The following is an 18,321-nucleotide window of genomic DNA, read 5'->3' on the forward strand; positions in this document are numbered from 1 at the left end:
GCCAGGAAACCAGAATCTCTGGTTTTTCAGAAGAATCCAGAAGCTGAACAAGAACAAATGAGAGGAGGAGGAAGTGAATTCCGCTTAAGGACAAAAAAACTTGAAACACCAGTTTGCCCTCAGGGCTCCTAAACACAGCAGTATACACAGCATAGTCACGCATTGTTCATGCCATTGAGAGATGTGCCATTATCACACAACACTAGGAACATGCAGGTATCAAATTTTCCTGTTGCAGTTAATTGCTAATGCTTTTATCACAATATACACATTATCACGGTTTTGAAATTTAGTTTTAAAAAGTATTCATAATACATTATATAAAAGGTTAAACAACTTTTTTCTTATAACAAAAATAACTGAACATTTAAACACAATAAAGCAATACAGAAAAATAAAGTTAAAAGTTTGACATAGATTAAAGTGCAAAAGAACCAATCGGTATCACTTTACAATAAGATCTCTTTAGTTCACCATTAACATTCACAATAGCAAAAAGCTACATTTGCTACAGAAATTATTAATCTTTGTTAAAAGAAAAAAAGTCTTAGCTCATGTTACCTCATTGAATAACACAGCTGAAACTTTCGAATTTAACAATCTGTTATTAAATAATATTGGAATACCTAAGATTAATGAATGTTTTTCCACACAAACACACATCACGGCAGAGAAAAAAAAGGTCAGCCCACACACCAGACGAACAAATCAATTATCGAAACAAGAAGAGGCTGCAGGCTGAAGATCTCCAAGGTGGGGCGTGAGAGACTCAAAGACTTAAACTACTTCAGTCTGTGCGCATTTAATTTATTTAATACACGAGTTTCACATTTTGAGTTGAATTACTTAAACTTTTCCACAACATTCTGATTTATTGAGATGCACCTGTATGTTGAACTGAATAATTCTAACATGCCAGTGTTACAAGGTTGATAATACATAGATAATGTATATTATGTTAAAATATGTTGCCTAGCTATGTAGTCAGCATACAAACATGTCAGATCAAATGTTCAAAAATGTCTATGATGCTCAAAAATGGCCTCTGGGTATTGAAGTCGCTATATTTTGAAGCCAAACACACTGAAATAAACATGCAGGCTATATCGTCCCAACATGTCTATGGTACTCAAAAAAAACATTAAAGAAGTAGGGGTCAAATAAATCATGTTTAACTGAACATTATAATTTGCCTCATGATGCTCCAAAAATGCTGTCTAGATAGTCAGCTCTCTAGCTCATGCCATCTAGCTCACCAGGTCTCAACTGTCAAATCAAAAATATTGAATCAAACATTTCAAAGTGAACATCCCAAATCTGAATCAAACATGTTTTGCAATTTTGAAATTGTCATAAAATCACGATTTGAGCGTGCACAATTTCTAAATTGCTTTATAGCACGATTTTCCATGGCCCCGACCTCCCACAGCGAAAATAATTAATATCTAGCGCATGAGCATAGAGAGAGTTGTAAGTGCACAGGACACAGTTTGAGAGAGAGGAGAGACATGCGCGTAAGAGCAAAGGAAATCCTAGGGCTGGGCGATATATCTAACAATATTATCATGCGCAGCTAGTCAGTAAATCTGGTTCCGTGATTACCGCTAAATCCCCATCACCTGCACAGAGCCGTAGATCACTGACAAGCTACGCAATATTTTTTTTGTCCATATCGCACAGCCCTACTCAGAAATGCTATCTAGGCAGTAAACTTACTAGAATAATGTTACTAGGTTTTGAACTTGAATCTGAACATGTCAGCTTGAATGTTTCAACTTGTTTACGATTCAGCATCAAAATTGTTGCCTAGGTAAGCTTTTAGGGTCAACAAATATAATGTTCCAGCATGCCTATGATGCTCAAACATTCCCACGAGATATATTTGGAGTCTGAAATGAATCATGTTTAATCATACACATCAAACTGCTCAATAATGGCATCTGAGTAGGGAGCTCACTAAGTTAAAACACAGACATTAAGATGAGGGAATTTAGAGTCTAATGCAATACGGTGAATTCCTAGTTTTAAGTCATACGTGAGTTAATATTTTACCAGAGAAAGTCCCAGCACTAAGTAAGCCATGAGTTACAGTCAGTCCGTTCCTTTTGTGGGCGTCACCAAGCTGCCAGAAGACGGAGTGATCTGTCAAAGAAAGAAGAGCGAGATGTTAACATTGTTACTACCTGCTGCAATAGAAACTGCAGCTCACCAAAGTAACAATACGAGCTATCATTGTGTGTTATACATGTGTGTCAGCGAGCCTTTTTGAGCTTCAGAAAGAGAAACACAGCAGTTAAAGAAAATAAAATGGCACATGTCAAAATAATGAGCCTGATATTATGAAATACAGTGCATGAGGTGCGATCCAACAGCCATGTGTGAAATAACAGCAGATGAGGCACGTGTGGCACTGCCAGCCGCAGGCATCTACCCACCGTCTCCTCAGACAATAGAGTCAAAGCAAAGCTGATGGGTACGACCTGACAGCTGCTGCTCTTGCATTACTTACTACTAATACAGCTCGCTCTTCACACACACACACACACACACACACACACAAATACGGAAGGCTTTAGAATGTCTCCTCGTAGTAAGGGACATCAAAGGCAGCCTAAGCCTGATTCACAGCTCATGAATTTCGGGTTTATCTATTGCACACAGACGTCGCCTGCATAGACGCATGCTGATTTGGAGGGGAAGATAGAAAGCATGTGTGTGTTCCTGACCTGTTATGCACACACACACTGGCATTCAGAAGAGACAGGAAGAAACACACTCCGGCACACAAACATTTCCTGCGGGTGCAAACATTATGGCCCGACAGATTCCCGCCCATCAATACTGATCAGTTCAGCTCTAGTTCCTCTCCCGACTGTTTGTGTGGAGGTGAAGTGTATGCCAGCGGATATCGGCTGGCAACGCTGTGTACCTGCTCTGGATCGTTTAGTTCACACTGGGTGTCTGACGCGCTCCCGATTCCATCGGTGAGAATTTACAGCCCTGATTGCCACTACAGCAAATCACATTACAGTCCAGCGCTGCTTCACCATGACAACACATTACAGCATGCTCCACTTCATCCAATTAGGCCTGCCAAGAATCAAAATACAGCACACCAAGGCAGTGGGCAGAGAAAGGGTATTTTGAGGTTACAAACACAGACAGCATTCAGTGAACAGGCCCTACAGGAAAAATATGCATGCTTGTTTATGGCATGTAAGGATGTACAAAACTAGTGTTGTCAAAAAACCCGGTACTTCGGTACCAAGTCGGTACAAAAAAATGAAGATGTCACAGTACCAGGTTTCTTTAAGTACCAGTGGTACCGAGGACCCGGTCAACCTGGTTCTTGATGTTTACAGCGCTATGATTTCCGCGAAGCAGGAAGGAATCTCAAAATCCAGTCATGAAAATGAAACTTATATTTTAATATGAAAAGTCACGGAATTTGTCAAAGTTAGCAAAAATTTATCAAAACAAATCTCCATTTGGACCAGTTTCTGTAAATGTTAGGATGCAAAAGTTGGTTGAAATATGAATCCTGCATGAATGAATGAATGGCAGAGACTTGCGGGTTTGTTTACTACACAGACTGAAGCGCGTGACGCTTGCAGTAATTTCAGCATCTGCTGTCTCAATGAGGACATAAATACATAAACAACATCACCAGAACTGTTCTGAGTCACTTCACAAGCATTTTACCATTTCATTTGAGAAAAACCAGTGTCAATTTAAAGCTATTCACGGCAACCCGTCAAAATAAAAGTTAAATTTTACATAAAGGCATTGTGCTAGAAATATTACTATTATTTAGTAGAATGTATGTGATACTGCTACTACGGTTAAATTTTTTTTTAAAGAAATAAATCACACAATATTTCTTCCGTGTTTTAATTTTAATAGCAAATCCCCTTTACCTCGCAAAAATAAAATGTTTAAATTTAATTAAAAGACATTAAATTTGGGTGAAACTTTTTATAGTTTTTCACAATTATATTACTTGTAGAAAAACTTTAACACAATTGTAAATAAGTATAAAGAATGGCATTGGTTTTATTTTTAGTGATAAAAAGTGTGTGTGTGTGTTTTTTTTAATTAGCATATTTTAAACATATTTTTGTGTTTTGCTTTGGACCTGAAATTGGTACCGAGAACCGTGGATTTTCTGGTTTCACAAATTTTGGGGCCGTGACAACACTATACAAAACTACGTTTTTAAAAACAATTGGTTGGTGGCTTCCTTCTACGAATAGTCAACTAACTGGACCTGCAAAAGTCCTGTATAATTAGGGTTTAGGTTCATCTGACCGTATGAATGTCTTTACATGCGACTCATTTTGGTGTTGGACTGTGACAGAACACAATGCATTGGCAAAAAAAAGTGTGTAACTGCAAACAGCCTGAGGCTAAACAAAAAGCTAAATAGCCAATATATATACGCACATATCAAAATAAATAAAATATGCAAAATAGTCATATTAAAATTCCTCATAACAGATTAAAAATTCCTGTTTTACATATATCATTAGTGGGACAGCAGCTGGGAAGACACTGCAGGCGCTGCCGCTGCATGAAACTTCAAAGTTTGAGATGAGGAGGATTATTCCATCTAAGCCGCATGAATATAGTAAAAAGTTGCTATTAGTGTGACTATTTCAGTCTCTCTAACTTCCGAAGGTTTCTGTAAATGAGTGAGACTCTAAATGAACATACAGCAGATCCTCTCAAGGAGTTATTCTCTCAAACAGAGCCCTATCTGCCTCCAAGCACTATCTGCATGATGTAATGTCTCCTCGGCTCAACTGTTCTCCTCTTAATTAGTTCTACTGTCAGATTTCTTCTGGGTTGCTGCCCTAAAAACATTCAAATCACTCTGCGAGGCTTTTGAGGACAGTTTCCCAGTATTACTTCAAAATTCAACAGCTGAGAATTACAACTGTTGGACGGATGACAGTGGAAACACAACATCCTGACATTGAGACGCAACTGTAACAGAATAGAGGGCCCGCTGACAGCCTTCGCTGGAACACAGAACGAGGCAGAGGGATGCATGTAACTGATAGAGAGATATTTCCATCAATTTGGACAAATAGCAGTGAGCTTACAGTAGAGCCGAGTAGATCGGCTGCTAAATGAAAATTTGAAATGCTGCGTTTGGGAAGACTGCAGAGGGCTGAGGGGACCTCACTTCTTTCAATGCATCCTTTAAAACCGTGACAGAAAAGACAGTGCTTGTGTGTAAACATAGGTTGACATTCAAAGGAAGCACCACAAAGGGTTGGTAGGCCATGCCTTTCGCTCTTCCTGCAATATTATGAGAGGCAGGGAAAAGAAACCTGAGCAGAAGGACAAAATTAGTGATGCACCAAAATGATTTTTTTTACTGAAACTGCAGTAAATTAGTTATTTTAATACGTTTTTAATTATTACCTCTAAGACGTGATAAACAGTTAACAACAAGTACTGTTCATTAAAATGTCAAATTTACTTCGTGTTAAATTTTGCTAAGATAAAATACAGAATTAGTTATGCTTACCCTCTATACCTGACTATAGATAATTACATTTTTAAATATTGTATTTTATGAATTAATTTATTTTCTTTTTAATGCATTAAAACAAATTTAGAAACACAGAGGCCTAAAAGTTTGACCTTTTATATACACTGGGGTTAAACATTTGAGAACAATCTATAAATAACTTATTTTTTCTGAAATAGTTAATCTTCGTCTCTCAAAATTTGAAGGAATTTTAGTTGTAGGTATACCACTCTTCTACTAACATGTTTGACAAAATAACAAAGGCATTTCATCAAAAACCTTTACTTAATTGAAAACACAGTGATCAAAATGAGAGAACATTAACCACTGTAGCACCAAAGAAGATTACAACTAAAATGTTGGAGGGTTGCAGAAATGAGGTAGAGAAAAGTGTAGAGGCTCCTGTGTTTCTCACACTGTGCTGGCGTGATCTTGGTGGATTCTTCCTCCAGTATCCTCCACAGTTCAGTAACTGTAATGGGTTTCTTAGCCATAACTTTGTTCATGCAATCTCAGTGAAAATTGGAGGAATGCTCCTAGTTAAATAGGGTTTGTCATATAATTAAAGGAAATTAGCACCAGGTGGCAGATTAACACTAGTAATTATCCGTAAACACCAGAGGTATCTGTTTGTGTTCTCTAATTTTGATCAGAGTTCTTTTTAAAATATTTAAGTTTTTATACTGTGCTTCATAACACACAATTAATTTATGCAATTTGCTTAAAAACCTGCCCTTCTACTCTTGATAACTTCAAACAGAAGTAAACGGTTGCCTAGAAATAAGGAAATTTTAGGTTGTTCTCTATTTTTTGTTCTCCACTGTACTGTTATACCCCTATTATGTTGGGTAAATGGGAAACTGAAATCAGTTTGTTGTTCGGGTTTGTTTCATGTTCTCAAGTTATTATTATTTTTTTTTACATATAGCTACTTAAGCATTCTTTTTTTGGTGTTTACAGATTGTAGCTTTTCCACATCGTGTGTCAAAACAGATGTGAGAAGCACTAATTAAACATTGTTTTAGTGGTTTTGGCCCTTCAATCTACTCCGACCGAAACCAGAATGTTAAGACAAAAAATTCAGTCTATATTTTCTTTTACTAAAATTGAATGCGTCACTAGACAAAATGTATATTAAAAAAGTGACTGTTGAACGAGAAGAGGGGCACAGTAATGCATCTTTCATATGGAAGGGCTTCAGACTCCCTCGGAGTCTCAGTATGGCAACAACTGCAACAACATACACATAACAACAGCCTTTACATGCCGCGGAGTCAAGATCTCATTTCATATATGATTTTAGAATAAGCGCATCACTTCAAACTCACAGAGACAACAAAAAGCTATTCATGGTTTTCTGAGAATCAATCTCTCAGCATTATCTCATCTCTTACACCCCAATCCTAAGTTCACAGAGCCACGATAAAGCCCACACCGCTGCTGGAATCATACGGTATACACTCAGAAACACACACTACTGTGTCTCCATCACGGCAGTCATGTGAGGCCTCATCTGATGTTGGCATGCACATTCATTCTCGCCCATCTGATCTCACTGTAAGAGCTGTACATATCTCACTCACTTCTCGTGTTGGGGTAAACAGCGTTTTGATTCACGTGTTGATGGCGCTTCTTAAAATGCAGTGCAGTCGAAAGCCCTTGAGAAATCGGAGATTACATAAAAGCCCAACTCAGAGCACAGACCAGCCGTCGCACACACATCGACTGCTTTAAAAAGATCTCTCAATGACAATCAGTAGGAGAGCTGCCAAAGAGGTAATTTCCATCTATTACGCCTGATGACTAATCACTATCCTTCAGTTCTAAGAAATTCTAGAAATTATGCAACAGTGGGAGATGTCAACCAAGTCTAAGTGAAGAGAGACGCTAATAATAATTCCTGGCAGTTTCCTTTTTTTCCTCCAGACTTATGCTCAACAAGGGGTCACAGTCAAAGCGAAGGCTTAGGAAGCCATTAAAACAGCTTCTTTGTGATAATATAAGGCATACAACTTAAAGGTTTCATTTTTGGTAGCTTATGAACTAAAAAGGACAAACAATGACCCAGTGACCCCATCATGGTGCCCTTCAATATTAGTAAATTAAGTAGACACTACGGATTTTCCAACTGCCAATGCAAATATTTACAGCAGTATACATTATATATATATACATTTTATATTTACATTGGCTCCATTTTTTAGTGGATCAGCACATTCCACAGTAGTAATTAATGACATTAACTATGAACATAATCTACTAATGTCTGCTAGTGCAAATTTTTTTTTTTTTACCGTATTTTTCGGACTATAAGTCGCACCTGAGTATAAGTCGCATCAGTCCAAAAATACGTCACGATGAGGAAAAAAAACATATATAAGTCTCACTGGACTATAAATCGCATTTATTTAGAACCAAGAACCAAGAGAAAACATTACCGTCTACAGCCGCGAGAGGGTATTTCTCTCGGTTCATGTCAAATTAATTTTGATAAATAAGTCGCACCTGACTATAAGTCGCAGTACCAGCCAAACTATGAAAAAAAGCGCAACTTATAGTCCGGAAAATACGGTAATTAAAAATCTGTTTTGTTAAAGATTTTCACATTTTAAAAGTCTCTTTGGATCAATTTAATGCATCCTTGCTAAATATATACATGATTTCATTTTACTGACTCCAAACATGTCACTTAAGTGAGGCCACTATACTATAACGATATAAAGTGAGATTATCAAGCGTTTTGATTCGCACATACTGACATTCTTTGAATGATCCAAGTATGATGTGCATCAACTCCATGGTGTTTTAAAAAGCAATGTACACATGCTTTCAGAAACAGACCTTTTGTTTAAAGCGATCCTCCAGGAACCGGGGATCTGGCAGGGTCTCTCAGTCTCATGTTTGACCCAAAGCAGGAATGCAGGGATTCAGGCCACTTCCTCCAGCTGTCTGCCTCCAACCCCTCTCAAGCCAGAGAACACCACTCATCTCCTCTAGAATTCTACACATCCCCCACACTTTTATTTCCTTACAAACTTTCCCTTGTTCTTTCCATTCCCCTTATCTCTATTATTTGACATTCTTTGATATTATACAAAATATTTTAATAGAATATAATACACAAAACTAAGTCCCTTCTCTCATTCTCTCTGTTGGCAAACTTCTATGACTATGCCAACAACCCCAGGAGTCCTGATAATGATGACAGCATACAGGACTGAATTACATCCCCACAGCTGCTAGAGCTACGTCCCTCTCCCGAGAGGGTAAACATACACGACTGCACACACACACAACATTCTGCTCTCTAGTTGGCACACATAACTACTGTGTAAAATACGGGTCACAGGAAGTACTGGATATTCACTTGTTTCCAATTACTGAGCTGTCAACACTAGGTACTATTCAGTATTCCTAGACGATACTGTTTTTGAATGCTGTCCACCTCAAGTGTACAAACAGTTCAAACCCTCATTAATGCATTTAAACTTCAAATGAGAAATTGAAACCACAAAAAATACAGTTTGTTTTGTTCATTTACTGAACACTTCATTCGAATGATTCAAACTGATAACTAGAAGTCTATTGTGAGATCAGGAGAAATTCATAAAAGTTGTGCTCATTTGTGAAATTAATTAACCGGATCAATTAATGAATTAACCAGATCCAGACATGCATCTAGTTTAACACAGATCCTCAGCTGATCCCTGAAGGGACATGCTGTGACTAACATTTAGCTAGGTGAGACACAGCACAGGGGTCCATAGAGGGTCATTTGGGGGACAATTCATCCTGCCCTTTGATCAAGTGTGTCATCACATAATGAATGTGTATGATGAGAGCTGTGCCATGAGGGGCTGAAGACATAACCAGTAACTGTAGCACACTGCAGACAGCCTAACAAGAACCGATGGACCTAGTGACGAGGACAAACAACATCCGATAGGGCACAGATGAGGCTTTACAGGCCAGGCTAGAGTGAACATTCATGAGGGAATGCTAAAGCTCCCCTTCCAGTTTTAGCACAAAAAAAAAAAAAAATAAAATAAAAAAAAAACCTACCCTAGGATAGACACTCGCTTCGGATTAACATCGGGTCAATCAAAGATTAAAATTTCTTTTCTCAATAATCTCAACTATCATATGACAGACGATTCTTTTTTATTATAAATTATATTTTTTATTATCATAATGTATTGTTGTTGTTATTAATAACCATTATCATAGTAATAATTATTAAAATTAACTAATAATAACACTAAAAAAGTCAAATTGTGCTGTTTATGAACAATATTCATAAACAGCCAACAGTTATATTATTTAGGTTAAACATTGCAGAAAAACACTTTATTCTTGATTCCCAAATTTTGGTAAACTATTGGCAGAATAATGATTTATTCCTATCAGTTTTTGCTTTGTTTGGTACTAAAACTTCTACGTGATTGACACAGATGTTTGTTTCTGGAGCTTAACTACACATCATATGGTTCTTGTTTTTATAAACAAACACAGATGTACCTAACCCTCAGAGGAAACGCTTTCAGATAAACTGAGATTAATAACTTAATCTAGTAACTCATGAATTAGGCTGCTATGATCAGAAGGAATGCAATAGAGCTGATTGAACAATAACTCATTTACATGAGCACAAAAGTGCTCTGGTCTCTCTCTCATATTTGTATTTGTCCACCTAGATTTTCCAAATACTTCTGGTGTCAGCTCCTTTGGCAAAAAGTTTTGCATTGAAACATGTTGAGTGATGCCACTTGACACACATGCATTACGTATAAAAGGCAAAGACACTCATGTGTTAAGTGTATATGATCATTTCCATGCTAATTTTCTCGATCAGACAAAGCTAGTATGTGGTCCAAACTCATGAACTGAACTTTCTCTAACCCCAACAAACCAACATCACCAAGCACACAACAGCATGGGTCATGAGGAATTAGAGAATAGGAGGAGGGTTACTGTAGTCGAAAACAAAAGAGTCTCTGACACAGTTCCTATTCTGTCTGCGCTTCTCCCTCTTTTCAAACAAAGAACTATGAAGCGCTGCATTTGTGAATTTAGAAAATGCGAGAGAATTCAAGCGCATCTGCATGTATGAAAATGTGCAAGTCTATAGAGCTCTTGTACTTTCACCAGCAGATCAGTCTCCAAAGATGCCCCAGATCACTTTCTCTGTTGTAGAGATCTTAAGAATGGCTCTTTGTGGGAAAGGCCTTTTCAGAGCTGTCATGAGAACCAGATAAAGCAGAAGCCAGCGCTGAGAACGATGGATCCAGTGATAGAGATAATACGGTCACTCTATTCCAAATGAAACAACGCCTTTCTCTGAGTCACACACTCTAACAATGAGATGAGAGAGAGAGAGAGAGAGAGAGAGAGAGAGAAGGGCTTTGTGATCCATGTTAACTAGAAGAGGGAATTTCATTCTGTTCCCAGTTCAGGACCCAAGGGAGTCTGTGTCTTGTTTGTGATTGTTTCCAAGCACACATTCAGCTCTAACATTTGATTTTCCTCAACACTCATAACAGAAAAGTTCAAAAGAAAACAACTACATCAGTTGGCTAAAAACATTGCAAAGGAATCTGCCATGACTAAAAAAAAAAAAACTGCTCCAGACAAAGGTCAGTCACGCCTCAGTAAACAAGGAATCAGGATCTAAGGGTAGAACAATTATTCTTTAAAATCAAAAGATGTCAAAAACATTATTTAGACAGCTGGAGATAAAAGATAAAACATGTTGAGGAAAACCTGCACTAAGTGAGAAATCTGATGCTCTTCTCTTACACAAATGAATCATTACATTTCTAGTTTTCAGGCCCTTATTGTCAGTTGTGTGGATTTTTAGGATCAGCTTGTGTTTTGAGATCCAGCTAAAAGCCACCGTGAGTCAAGAGAGAGACAACACCGCAGAGGAAAATAATTAAGAATGTCTCAAAATATTTTGGTGGAAAGAGAATGACTAACTCACTCAAAATGTACAAGTTCAGAAATGTTATTTTCTTCACTTTTCCCAATTTGGAGGATGTTTGCCTGTAGAAGAGGCCAACATCTGAAGAACAGAATAAGAGAAAACAGTGTTCAGAATATCATCCTACTCTTCTTCACACTATTTACTGCAGCATATAGTAAGGATACTGTGCACAGCATGCAAAGTTTCAACCAGAATACCCACATGACCTATATTTGCCAAAATGTGCGGTATACAGCACACTGCATGGAATACAAAACCCCACAATGCAATGCACTTGACATTTCCAGAGTTAAAAATGAACCAGAAGTAACATTGCTCATGAATGATTTTCAACATCATCCTTAGCTCATTTTAATTGACCAGACTTCCAATAGTCTGCCGTTTTTACAAAAAATGAGATTAAAAACACATTTTTATTTATTTATTTCTATCTTGATGAATCCAAAGTGATGAGGTCTTGTGACAGTGAGGTTATCAATGTGGCATAATACAGTTTTTATTATTATGCAAGCAATAATAAAAAACATGCATGACTGCATAATCTGTTTCAAGTAGACTTTTCAAATGTTTGGGGTCAGTTAGATATTTTTTTTTTTTTTAATTATACTTTTATTCGGCAAGAATGCAAATTGACATTAAAGACAAACAATGCTGTTTTTTGAACTTCCTATTGAGCAAAGTATCATTGATTACGGTTTCCACAAAAATATTAAGCAGCAATGTTTTCAACATTGAAGGATCATTTTACACTGAAGACTAGAGTAAGGTATTTCACTTTATATGTACATATTTATCTTATTCTGACTATATCTGCATATTTAGGCTATTGCTGAACAGGATCAACAATACTGTAATAAATATTTAAGTCTAAGTACTAAAGAACTAAAATAGTCAAGACTACTACAGGAATACTATATGCCTGGTTTAAATCTCCCAATTTTTAATGAACCCTTAATCTTCCTCTTCTTTTTATTCACTCCATTAAACACACACAGGCACAAATCCAACCCAATATAACTGCTCTTTTAGCCATTTTATCAGTGTACATTGATTCTCGCTAAAGTCTACACGCTTGCAGGAACAAAAATCGACACATGACCGCCAAACCTTTCTTCATGTCATAATGTATAACAAGCGTATAGTGTTCTGGTATTCATATGGCGTACTAAGCAAAAGGTCTTGCAGTATTCATGCGGGGTGACCGCACAGGCATGGCGCTGCATGGCGATCAGTAACACGGCTGAACTGCAGAAACAGCAGTGGACCGCTATAATCACCGACAGTGGCTGAATTATTCATGCCCTGGGCTCCTCCCGGCCTGTGTGTGTTTGTGTTGTAATCCAATGACTGCTGAGTGTATCCCCACTCTCCTGTACGTCACATTCCTGAAGCCCGTTTCTGGACGTGTAATGTTTGCCCTGCAATAAAACACCAGCATGCATACATTTCCCCAGCCAAAACACACAGTCTAAAACACAGACATTTGTCTGGTAAGTGACTGATGTGGTCTTCGATGATGTCGAGCAGAGTGTTACACCCCACCCACAATCCCGTACAAGTCTCGACATGTCTGTGCACAGGAAACCAAAGACAAAAATTCAGTTTAATGGTAAATACTAAACAGAGTGTTAGCGATCCATATTAAACCAGCTCTATGGTCACAATCACAAAGGACCAATATTTTAGTCGTTCCTCAGATTAAGTGCACATTCCACAGGGACAAATGTGAGCGTTCATGCGTTTGAGTCATGGAGCATACCCACTCGGTCAGCAGTTAAGTTCGACAGCGTACATTTACGGGCCTCCACATCCCTTTGAGATATGTTGTAATCTAACTCCCCCTCAATCTCTTACTCCTTTTTCTGCCAGATGGACAGAGTGGGAAAAAGGTGCTACTGACTTTACAAAAAAATCCTTCAAAGCCCACTGTTAGTGCACAGTACATATATGTGAACTGATATTAAATTGGAAAAAGGCCTTTAATCTATGACAAACTAGTACTTCCCATCATGCTGTTTAAATGAAGAGAGCATCTTAATCTACACTCTGCAAATGAACAAGAGACATAACTGAAGGAAAGCAGTTCCATTCAACTTTGGTCGGGGGGCACAAAAAGCTTTCTCAGACCATCATCTGTCCGCACATGTTCCAGATTCCTGGGGCATTTATTGTTCGAAGCCATACACTCACAAAAACAAACAATGAATGCGAGCAAGCAGAATCCCGACGGTGACGCTGTACAGAGTGTATCTGCATCTGAGCTTTTAGCGCCACAGAAACACTGACAATCTAACGCAGACCCCGCCCTCAACACCACTCTGCTGTTTTCAGCATTTCTGGCCTAAATGTGAGAAGGTAAGAGCTTTTACAGTAGTGCTTTGTTGTGTTAATCTAGGGTGCATTATAGGTTCAGGATGGCATCCTGTTGGTGAAGTTCATCCACGTCATCTAGCTGTTCTCTTGTGACCTCTGGACCCTGTTTCTTATGGCTCTTTTTAAGGCTTGGAGGACAGTAGCTCATATGTAAAAGTCCAGATGGCAACCGGTTTGCCCAGCCCTGCCCTTACTGATTTGCCCAGGTCAATGCCAGGTGCTGTGTGCACCTACAGAAACGGATTCAGACAGGGATTCAGCGTGCGGTCCTTGAGAGGGCCCCAGACCATGCCATATACACCACTGATTTATTTAGTTCTGAAAAGTGCTACTGTTAATTTAAACAAAAACTTTGCGTTTGTTGAAATAAAGCTATATTAAAATAAAAATATAAGATAAAAAATAAAATTAAATAAGTTTTTAAGTTTAAGTTCTTTAAAGGAATAGTTCACCCAAAGATTAAATGCTGAAAATGATTTACCTTCATGCCTTCTAAGACGAAGCAGAGTTTGTTTCTTCATTGGAAAAGATTTGGATAAATTTACCATCAATTTAACATCACTTGCTCACCAATGGATCCCGAAGGGCAGTGAATGGGTGCCGTCAAAATGAAACAGATCGAACACATTTTATATTAAGAATTTTTTTTACATCAAACCATTGCTTCCAGCTAAAATGCATGTCCTCTATCCATAACATTGCTTTCTCCCATGAAAAAGTCATCTCGTCTGTATCAGGAGAGAAATATGCACAGATTACGCACTGATTACTTGTGAAAACTGTTAAGAACAGATTTAAACATTTTTGACTTGGATTCTGATGTTAAATAAAAACAGGGGAAAGACATTAGGATATATGTTTACTTGTTTTTTCAGGTGTTTGGACTCTCATTCTGACGGCATCCCTTCACTGCAGAGAGTCTACTGGTGGTGCAAGCTAAATTTCTCCAAATCTGTTCAGATCCGGAAACAAACTCCTCTACTTCTTAAGATGGCCTGAATAAATGTAGAAAATTTTCTTTTTTAGGTAAACTATAATTATTTTTTGAATTACTAAAAAAATTAAAAAGCACAAATTTACTTGAAAATAAAAAAGCTAATTTAAAATACTATTAAATACTATATAAATTATACTAAAATAACACCGTTGTTACAAAACACGACTGCCATTTCTTTTTAAAATGTACAGAAGTGTCATGAAATTCACAACTGCAAACTACATAAAGTTTGAGGATCCAGACTAGGGATGCAACAATACCATTTTTCCGAACCGATCCGATACTGAAAATTCTGAGTATCTGTCGATACCGATCCAGTCTTTTTTTTATTCAATATATCATTTCTATACTTTTCTGTGTTGACCTGATCATCATTCTTTTGTTTCAATCGCAATCTACATATACACAACTTCATTTTAAAGAGAAATAACAATTAAAAAATATATAATCATAAATGATTACAAAAATATTATTAAAAACTAGGTTGGTAGATAATTCAGCAGCAAAATATACTCTAGATTCTAGAAAAATCACGGGGGCAAAATAATTATCAAATCTATTGAGATATTTTATTTACAAATAAAAGTGATTAAGTCTCAAATCTGGTAAAACATTTAAAAGACGTTTCTTTTAAATCTATAGCACAGTAATAAAGACAGAAACATATCATAGATAGGACAGAACAAGAAAGACTATTAATGATTTTTGATTTTGCAGAAAATCTTATAATACTGAAGGCGCCAACATAGAGCGCAACAGAGCGCTTATGGGCATCCTGTGCGCAGAATGATGAGCTTGAAACAACACGGAGTCACAGTGTGCAGGCTGCGCAGCCCTACGAGTCCACAGAGAAAGCTGCCCGGCTCGTGTTCATCTTCAGTTCTCTCTTCACAACAGTTCACTGTACTGTTTGAGTAAATGAATTACTCCGTGATAATTGTTGATTTAGACTCAGAGGGAGTGTTGGCCATGTTAAAAATGTAAATAAATTGTGGATTAATGCTTACTGGAGACGTGAACCGGTTCAAACGATTCAGTCCTATTTGGTGAAGAAGAACCAGGCAAATCAAACGATTCGTTCGCAAACCAGACATCACTAGTACAAAAAGAAGAGATATCGATAAGTAGTCTATTAAATCTGTGCATTAGTTTAATTAGCCTTTTCTTTGATCAGTTATAAACCTCAGTTACTGTGCGCTCTTGAAGAGAGTCTCAATGTTTTGATTGTACCCGAACGCGACATGCAGTCTGAACACTGAATGGAGGATGACAGACAGCTGCAGCGGAAAGAAGAGTTTATGTGAACTGAATTTAATAACTTCAATATTAATCTGTACCTCACATTGAACTCTGGAACAGCTTCAGAACACTTGAAATGTGTTCTTGAAAACATTTTGGTGCTTTATAGTGTTTTTGTGCCTTTCGTGGAGCTCAAAAATAACAGAATAGCATACACACTGTATCAGATTTTGATCGGTCTCGTCTGTCCGATACCCAATCCACAGAAAATGCCAGGATCGTAGTCGGTACCGATCCCGAGTATTGGATCGATGCATCCCTAATCCAGACACAGTATTTATTAAAGGAGTAATCCACAAACGTAATCCAAAAACAGGCAATGGTCATAACACGGGCAATTCAAACAACGACAGATTTCAGGGATGAAGCAAACAGTGCAATCCAGATCAACAGACAAAAAGTCAAGAACCAAGACACAAGAGAGACCAGGATACAATGCTTAGAAATGCCGTTGTGAACACATACAAGACTATGCAATGAATGCCAATGAGAACTACGATTATATAGGGTGAACTAACAATGCTAATGAGACACAGGTGCAAACAATGAGTGCTGATGAGTCCAGGCAAATGATTATGGGAAATGAAGTCCAAAACTCAGGTGACAGAAATATGAGATGGAGAGCCCTCTGGTGGATATCAGGGGCATTCCAGCTGGTGATCATGCCATGAAGCTTTAAGAGGAATGTTCATAAATGCCTGTTATTATGTTAGAAATGGTCATTACAGTCATCTGATGCTCCATCACTGTGTTCAATGTTTGACAGGTATGCTTGTTGATTGTTACAGATCTGACAACTTTCTCAAGCACACAATAGTCATATCACGAGCAGCCACAACAAAGTGTCACCCATAACTAGAGACAAATGTGACAAAATGTAGGGTTGCAAAATTCCGTGAATTCAATAAGTACATCACGGTACTTATTGAAGCTTTACAGCTTCAGTCCTTGTTCATCACAATGGCTTGGGGAAAAAAGCTAAGTAGCGTTTTTGGATGAGTAGACAACGATAATTTTAATTTTTGAGTGAACAAATCCTATGTTTAATATCACTTCATCCAATAGTTCATCCAGCCAACAAGCTTTTTCCTTCTGATTTCTGTCTGATTCATCTGTGGTTAATTATAAATCTCTTCAGATTATTCACAGACATTTTGCCCTGGTGGTGGAGGAGAAAGAGGAAGGACGGGGAGAGAAAGGAAGAGCTACAGAGTGAGTTACTTGACCCGGTTTCTACAGCGCTGAGCCGTAAGGCAACGTGACAGAGCCGCGGCTCAGACAGAGAGCATCCAGCCTTCAGCGAGCCAAGCAGACGCAAACACGCCAGTCCACTTCAAATGCAGCTCTGCCATTAAAGTTCAGATGGAACCAGATTAAAAAACACAACATTACATTAGTTCTCTTAATCATGGTTAGTCTAACACACAGTACTGTGAAGAAGAACAGTGGGAATGGTGAGCATACAAATAGGGACTTTCTTGAAAGGGTAATTTAATGCCAAGAAAAAGTAAATGGAAACACCGTTTAATGCAGGGCTGCAAATATTATGATGAATATTACTGCACTACAGTTCTATAGAGTTTCATGTTTTCAAAGAAATCTCTTTCAAAGATCACCATGGATTTATTTGATCAAACACAGCAAAAACAGTAATACTGTAAGGAATCAATGCAATTTAAAATAAACAAATTACCCTACATTTATTAATATATGTATTTAACAATACATTGTATTCAGTTATATATATATATATATATATATATATATATATATATATATATATATATATATATATATATATATATAAAGTGCAATGTATTATGATGATGGCGAAGCTGAATTTTCAGCAGCCATTACTCTAGTCTTCAGAGTCAAATAATACTTCAGAAATAATTTTTATATGCTGATATGGGGCTCAAAAACATTTCTTATCATTATTAATGAACAAATTACATATTAATCATAGAGATGCATAATATATATCAATAACATATCAATTATAGGCACAGTTTTCATCCATTTAGTTCTTTTTCAATATTTAACTGTGCATTCTCATTTCCTCTCCTTTTACATTTAGAATATTAAATTATTTGACTATTAGAATCTGCGACCCATTTTTGGGTTTCAACT

At 37.4% G+C, this 18,321-nt stretch overlaps 1 protein-coding gene across 1 annotated transcript in view; it reads right to left on the bottom strand.

The window, feature by feature from the left end:
* The window catches only part of LOC127934197 (signal-induced proliferation-associated 1-like protein 3), a 70,278-nt gene that overhangs the window by 36,319 nt on the left and 15,638 nt on the right, over positions 1 to 18,321 (bottom strand). Inside the window, exon 2 of the mRNA XM_052531420.1 lies at positions 2,053 to 2,142. The gene's annotated coding sequence lies outside the window, so the exon portion shown is untranslated. The remainder of the gene's footprint in view (positions 1 to 2,052; positions 2,143 to 18,321) is intronic.

This window comes from Carassius gibelio, chromosome A18, assembly GCF_023724105.1.
Source record: "Carassius gibelio isolate Cgi1373 ecotype wild population from Czech Republic chromosome A18, carGib1.2-hapl.c, whole genome shotgun sequence".
Lineage (NCBI taxonomy): Eukaryota > Metazoa > Chordata > Actinopteri > Cypriniformes > Cyprinidae > Carassius > Carassius gibelio.